Source organism: Lytechinus pictus, chromosome 4 (assembly GCF_037042905.1).
Source record: "Lytechinus pictus isolate F3 Inbred chromosome 4, Lp3.0, whole genome shotgun sequence".
Classification (NCBI taxonomy): domain Eukaryota; kingdom Metazoa; phylum Echinodermata; class Echinoidea; order Temnopleuroida; family Toxopneustidae; genus Lytechinus; species Lytechinus pictus.
In genome coordinates, this window is record NC_087248.1 from 13,005,873 (window position 1) to 13,012,151 (window position 6,279).

Here is a 6,279-nt window from a genome sequence, read left to right on the forward strand (position 1 = left end):
CCGATCCCCAACGTGTTCCACCCATTCCATCCCTCACCTGACTCCTTATAGTTTCTACTCTCATTATTACATACTCACCCAGACATCTTCATCTTATTCCTTATTAGTTTTTCTTATGAATCGGATTACTACATTTTAGCTCGATCCTTTCATTCTCTTTAATTTGATTGGTTATTCCTAGGCCTAATAATATTCCATGATCATGAGTTTTAGCTGGGGCAAAGTAGCCCAGAGCCAGTGCACTACCAGACTTGCGTCCCTTACAATTTCACTTCATTCCCATTTGCTTGATTGAGATTTGAATTGCTACTTCGAACTTATTATTTTCCATCCCCAAATCCGATTAAAATTTTCCATCGTACAGCTGGTGGCAGCCGTGAGGAGGAATGAAGATGACAAAAGAGAATCACCAAAGGAATTAACGTGGAGAAGGATGAATGGAAACTGAATATCATTAAACTCATTTAACCTAAATGCCGAAAAGAAATGCAAATGAACTCAAGTCTAGACTGAAAAGAAATGTAAAACAGCTGGAAAAGAAAATAGGCCTAATAGGAATTAAATAAATAAGAAAATGCCAAAATAACTATCTTACAATATATTGTGAACATTGATGACTTTAATATAAAATCGAAGAAAGAATGTTTATCTTGATGAAAGTGTGACCGAGATCTTTACAAAACTAGAAAGGACACTGTATGAGTTCTCAACGATTTAGTTCGGCAGAAAGAATAAATTGTTATAGAACAGGGTAGCGTTTCATCAAAATTTTCGTCCAATAAGTTGCCAGATCTGACAACTTTCCTTGATAATGCTTGGCTGAGAGTCACTGTTACCATAGTAACTATTATCGGATAAAACGTCTGACAAGTCCTTTCATGAAACGCTCCCCATATGCAGGGGAGTGTTCTAGGACTTGGACGTTTTTTCTGACAAGCCCCATTTTATCCGACAGTTACCATATAGTTACAGCGCTCCTCAGATCTGACAATTTGTCGGACGAAAATGTTGATGAAACGGCCCCCAGGCTTTGAAGTAAAATTAAAAGCCAGACTAGCCAGTGGTGACATATTTGGCCGGTCTAAGCCATCATCCCTCCCTGAAAGAGAAACAGATGTCGAGCCATGTGTTGAGGGAGAAAAAATAGGACTATGTATTATGAGGAGATTTAAATTCAAATTCATATATTTTACATTTCTAAAAACAACAAGATACAGTACATCGGGATGAATCAATCAAATGATTCTATAATAATGAAGTAAAATAACAATGAAAATTGTAAAATTTGGACAAAACTAAGACTAACAAAAGAATGAGAAGTGAGGGAAGTGAGGAAGTAGCAAAATCGAAAGAATATGTTTTAAAGGGATATCCAGGCTCCACTTTATCTGATTTTCAATTCTGATCAACTGAATTTGTATTATGCTTTTATCCCGGGGATTTTATTTAGATCTAACTCAAAATATCAGAAGTCTCATTTTGTCTAAAACATCTACAATTTTAGCCGTTTATTCTCTGCCATAGAGATATATACTAATAATAGTCCGGTCTGTTAGCGTCAAAAACACCCTACTTGTGGACACAGTGGACAAAAGCATGATTTTTTCTCCAGACCTTTGTTTATGTATGAGAATTAAAAATGGGGTATGCTCCAAAAAATCTGGCTGCAGGAACAGTGAAAAAAATGGGTGAAAATGTCAGAATTTATGAGTTTAGATTGGTCTGATATATAGACTAGCGCTGTGCAAAACTCAATAGCAGTGCATTATTTTGCATTGGTTTAGTTCTTGAATTCAGACCCTTTTTGAACAGATATTCTGTTTGTCCTCACATCTCAATGCACTAAATATCTTAATGCAGATGCTAAACAAGCCGAAGGGTGGTGGTGGAGGGGGTTGAATGTTGGTGTGTATGTACATATTTTGGTCTTGGGGTAAAGATGTGCAAGACACATTTTTTGCATGTGTTGGAAATTGTGTTACCATGGTAACAGTGTATTATGGCAAAAATAAGGTACAAATCTTGCAGTTAGAACTACTTCCTCTGTTGTCATCCGATTCTCATGAAATTTGGCACACACATTGGTCTTGAGGTGAAGATGTCTAAGACACATTTTTGTGTGTCTTTCTGAAATTTTGTTGCCATGGTAACAACATAACATTTGGTGAAAATTGGGAAAAAAACCTTACAATTCAAACTGCTTCATCAGTTTTCAATCAATTCACATGAAATTTGGCACACACATTGGTATAAAAGTAAAGATGTACAAGGCACTTTTTGTGTGTGTTTCAGAAATTGTGTTGCCATGGTAACAACATATTATATGGCAAAATTTAGGTAAAAACCTTGCAATGTGAACTACTTCATCAGTTTCAAACCAATTCTCATGCATGAAATATGGCTCACACATTGGCCTTGAGATAAAGATGTGCAAGAACCTTTTTTTTTGCATTTGTCAGAGAGTGCATTGCCTTGATAACCACATATAGCCAGAAATGCAGGGAAAACTCATCAATTGTGGCTCAATCTACTTTTCTGTTCTCAGCCTGTGCTAAAAAAAGTTTACACAAATATTAATTTTGGGTAAAGATTCATATTCAGTGTTAAAGGGGAATCCAGCCTTGGTCATAAAATGTTGTGTGGGAAAAGGAGAAAAATAAGAATGGTGAAAGTTTGAAAGCAATCGGACAAACAAAATAAAGTTATGGCTGCTTTAAAATTAAGATCCCTAAGGCTACTAGTATGTAGATTTCAAATTGACAATGGGTAAGGGCGAGGCCGCAAGGACAACTTTCCCATTGGCCTTGTACTTTGATTTTTGGTTTTCTCCTAAATTCCATTGGGGCCGTAATATAAACATGTTAGTATAATGTTTTATGTCCTCATGAAAGAAAGATACAATTTGAAGTAAAACTTTTGAAAAAGACATTTTAGTCAATTAATTATTTCTGTACATGGAAGAGTGGTCCTTCCCTTACATCATTATGACATCACATATGGGGCCAATTTGAAGTCTTCATGGGTATATAGTGATTACCAATGTTTACAACGTTTATATATTCACAACTTTCTTATGGTTTGTCCGATATTGTTCAAACTTTGACCTATTGTCTGATTTTTCCTTTTCCTCTAAAAACAAGTGTTTATTTGGGTTGGATTCCCCTTTAACATCATAAAATAGCGCATGGTATTCATGGTATTAATCACCTTCAATAATATTTATAGGTTTTTTTGGGGGGGCGGAGGAGGTCCTTAAAAACTGACAACATAAAAATATAGAAGGTTAAAGGCCATGGCCATTAGGAACTTAAACACTCTTAAAGAAAGCACCCCTTCCATTTTTTTTTTTTTGGGGGGGGCCTTTAGAAAATTGCCACATAAAGAGTAAAAGGAAATAAATACAACTAGGAACTGAACCCCCCCCCCCAAAAAAAAAGGGGGGGGAGGAAAAATCATTTACACTTCAGCGTATTAATTTAAAGCCTAAAACATTCTGGTTTGATAAAAGATCATTTCCGGTGCCCAATTAATCAACGTTTTATTTATCTCCTTCTACTCAGTCTTTGTTCATTTCAGTTCTTACTCTGACTTTCTTACATCACTTTTTGAGCTTTACCATACCTTCTTGTTTTGTTTCCTCTCCCCCCTCTTTTTCACCCTCTCTAAGTACATTTTTTTTGCTATTTTAATTCATTATTATCTAGCAACAATTATTCCATTTTGAATGCTTACACCTACACTGAAATATAATACCATGACATTTATTCTTTTCTTCATAATCTTTTAAACTCTATTTTGGCTACACTCTGTCCTAAATATTACTATTAACTATATTTAATGTCTAGTTTAAAGAATTGAAGAAATGGCTGTCATGATATATTTTGGTAAAGGTGCATCAAATTCATAGTTGCAGCATTCAGAATGGAATAACTGTTGCTTGAAAAAAAAATGGATTTAGTTGTTTTCCGAAAATCCTCTGTGAAAATTTTAGTTATATCACTGAGTTTTCCCATTCCTGCAGTTACCACCATCTGAAAGGGATATGACTAGAATATATGTAGAGAAATAAAAGTCATCATTTGCTCAATGAACAGTGAATACGTTCGTCCTTACTCCAATGGAAAATTATTTGCATTTTTTGTGACAGTCAGATCTTGCATCCAACAATTTTGCTACTGAAACATAATATTCATTTTTTGACAATTGGAGATGTAGGATGTATAAAGCAGGGGCTGTCACAGAAATATACTGAAAAAATTAAATGAAAGAAAATAGAAGGCAAAAATTTATTGTGCACATATGCATATTTTTTATATGGTATGTTATTGAGTCATGGATTTGCAAGTGAATTTCTAAAACAAGTGCAGAGATTTTTGTATATATATATATATTTCTATAATTAGTTGCATGATTAAAGGTACAATTTATAATATGTCAGAAAAAATATACTTGGAGAGAGAGAGAGAGGGTAAAAAAGGAGAGAGGAAACATAAGATGGTATGGTGAAGCTCAAAATCAAGAGTGATGTGATATAGTTAAAAAGAAAGAGTAGGAATGAAATATGAATAAAAGACTGAGTAGGAGAAAATAAATAAACAATGATTAATTGGCTACTGTAAACAATTTTTTACCAAAGCAGAATGCATTAAACATCAAATGAATGGTCTGAACTCTGAAGTGCAAATGACTCTTTTTACCTTTTAATGGGGGGGGGGGGCATTTTTCTGCTCAAAAAATATATCAGCCCCCTATTTTTTCGGGGGGGGGGTTAAGTTCCTAGTCATAACTTTTACTTTTATGAGGTCATTTTCTAAAGACCCCCTCCCCCCAAAAAGGGAGGAATGTCTCGCTTTAAAATACAAAGACCCCTGAGGGGCAAAGGCGTAGACTGGTTGAGCATGGGGAGATAGAAGTGGTATGGGGAGGGGTGCACATCTTGGGGAGGTGGAACTAAGGTTTGGAAAATCAGCCGTTGAAAGTAGAAGGGGTGCACATTTTGTTTTGCTTGCCAGTGTTGGAACTCCTTTGCCACAGCGGAAGGTTTCACATTCACCCAGTGTACCCCCAGCCTATGCCCTTGAGGGGATGCTTATTTCAAGAGTGTTAATGGACACCGCCTTTAACCTTTATTTTGATGTCAGATTTTAAGGACCAATCCTGCTCCTCCCCCAAAACCTAGAAATATTACTGAAGGTGATTAATACCACCACACTCATATATTTTAATGCAGTTTAGAATTTAATATGAATCTTTACCCAAAGATGAATATTTCTTCCAACTTTTATTAGCACTGACTAAAAAAAGGGGAAGTTGTTTGATCCACAATGCGTTTTCCTGCATTTCTGGCTATCATATGTGGTTACCATGGCAATATACTCTCTGACAAATGTACACAAAAATGGTTCCTGCACATCTTTACCTCAAGGCAAATGTATGAGCCAAATTTCATGAGAAATGGTTCAAAACTGATGAAGTTGTTCAAATTGCAAGGTTTTTACCTACATTTTGCCATATAATATGTTGTTACCATGGCAACACAATTTCTGAAACACATACAAAAAGTGCCTTGTACATCTTTACTCTAATACCAATGTGTGTGTCAAATTTCATGAGAATTGATTTAAAACTGATGAAGCAGTTTGAATTGTAATTTTTTTCCAAATTTTCACCAAATAATATGTTGTTACCATGGCAACAAGATTTTTGAAAGACACACAAAATGTATCTTAGACATCTTCACCTTAAGACCAATGTGTGTGCCAAATTTCATGAGAATCGGATGACAACAGAGGAAGTAGTTCTAACTGCAAGATTTGTACCTTATTTTGCCATAATACACTGTTACCATGGCAACACAATTTCCAACACATGCAAAAAATGTGTCTTGCACATCTTTACCCCAAGACCAAAATATGTACATACACACCAACATTCAACCCCCTCCACCACCACCCTTCGGCTTGTTTAGCATCTGCATTAAGATATTTAGTGCATTGAGATGTGAGGACAAACAGAATATCTGTTCAAAAAGGGTCTGAATTCAAGAACTAAACCAATGCAAAATAATGCACTGCTATTGAGTTTTGCACTAGCGCTAGTCTATATATCAGACCAATCTAAACTCATAAATTTTGACATTTCACCCATTTTTTCACTGTTCCTGCAGCCAGATTTTTTGGAGCATACCCCATTTTTAATTATCATACATAAACAAAGGTCTGGAGAAAAAATCATGCTTTTGTCCACCGTGTCCACATAATTCCGCTAACAGACCAGACT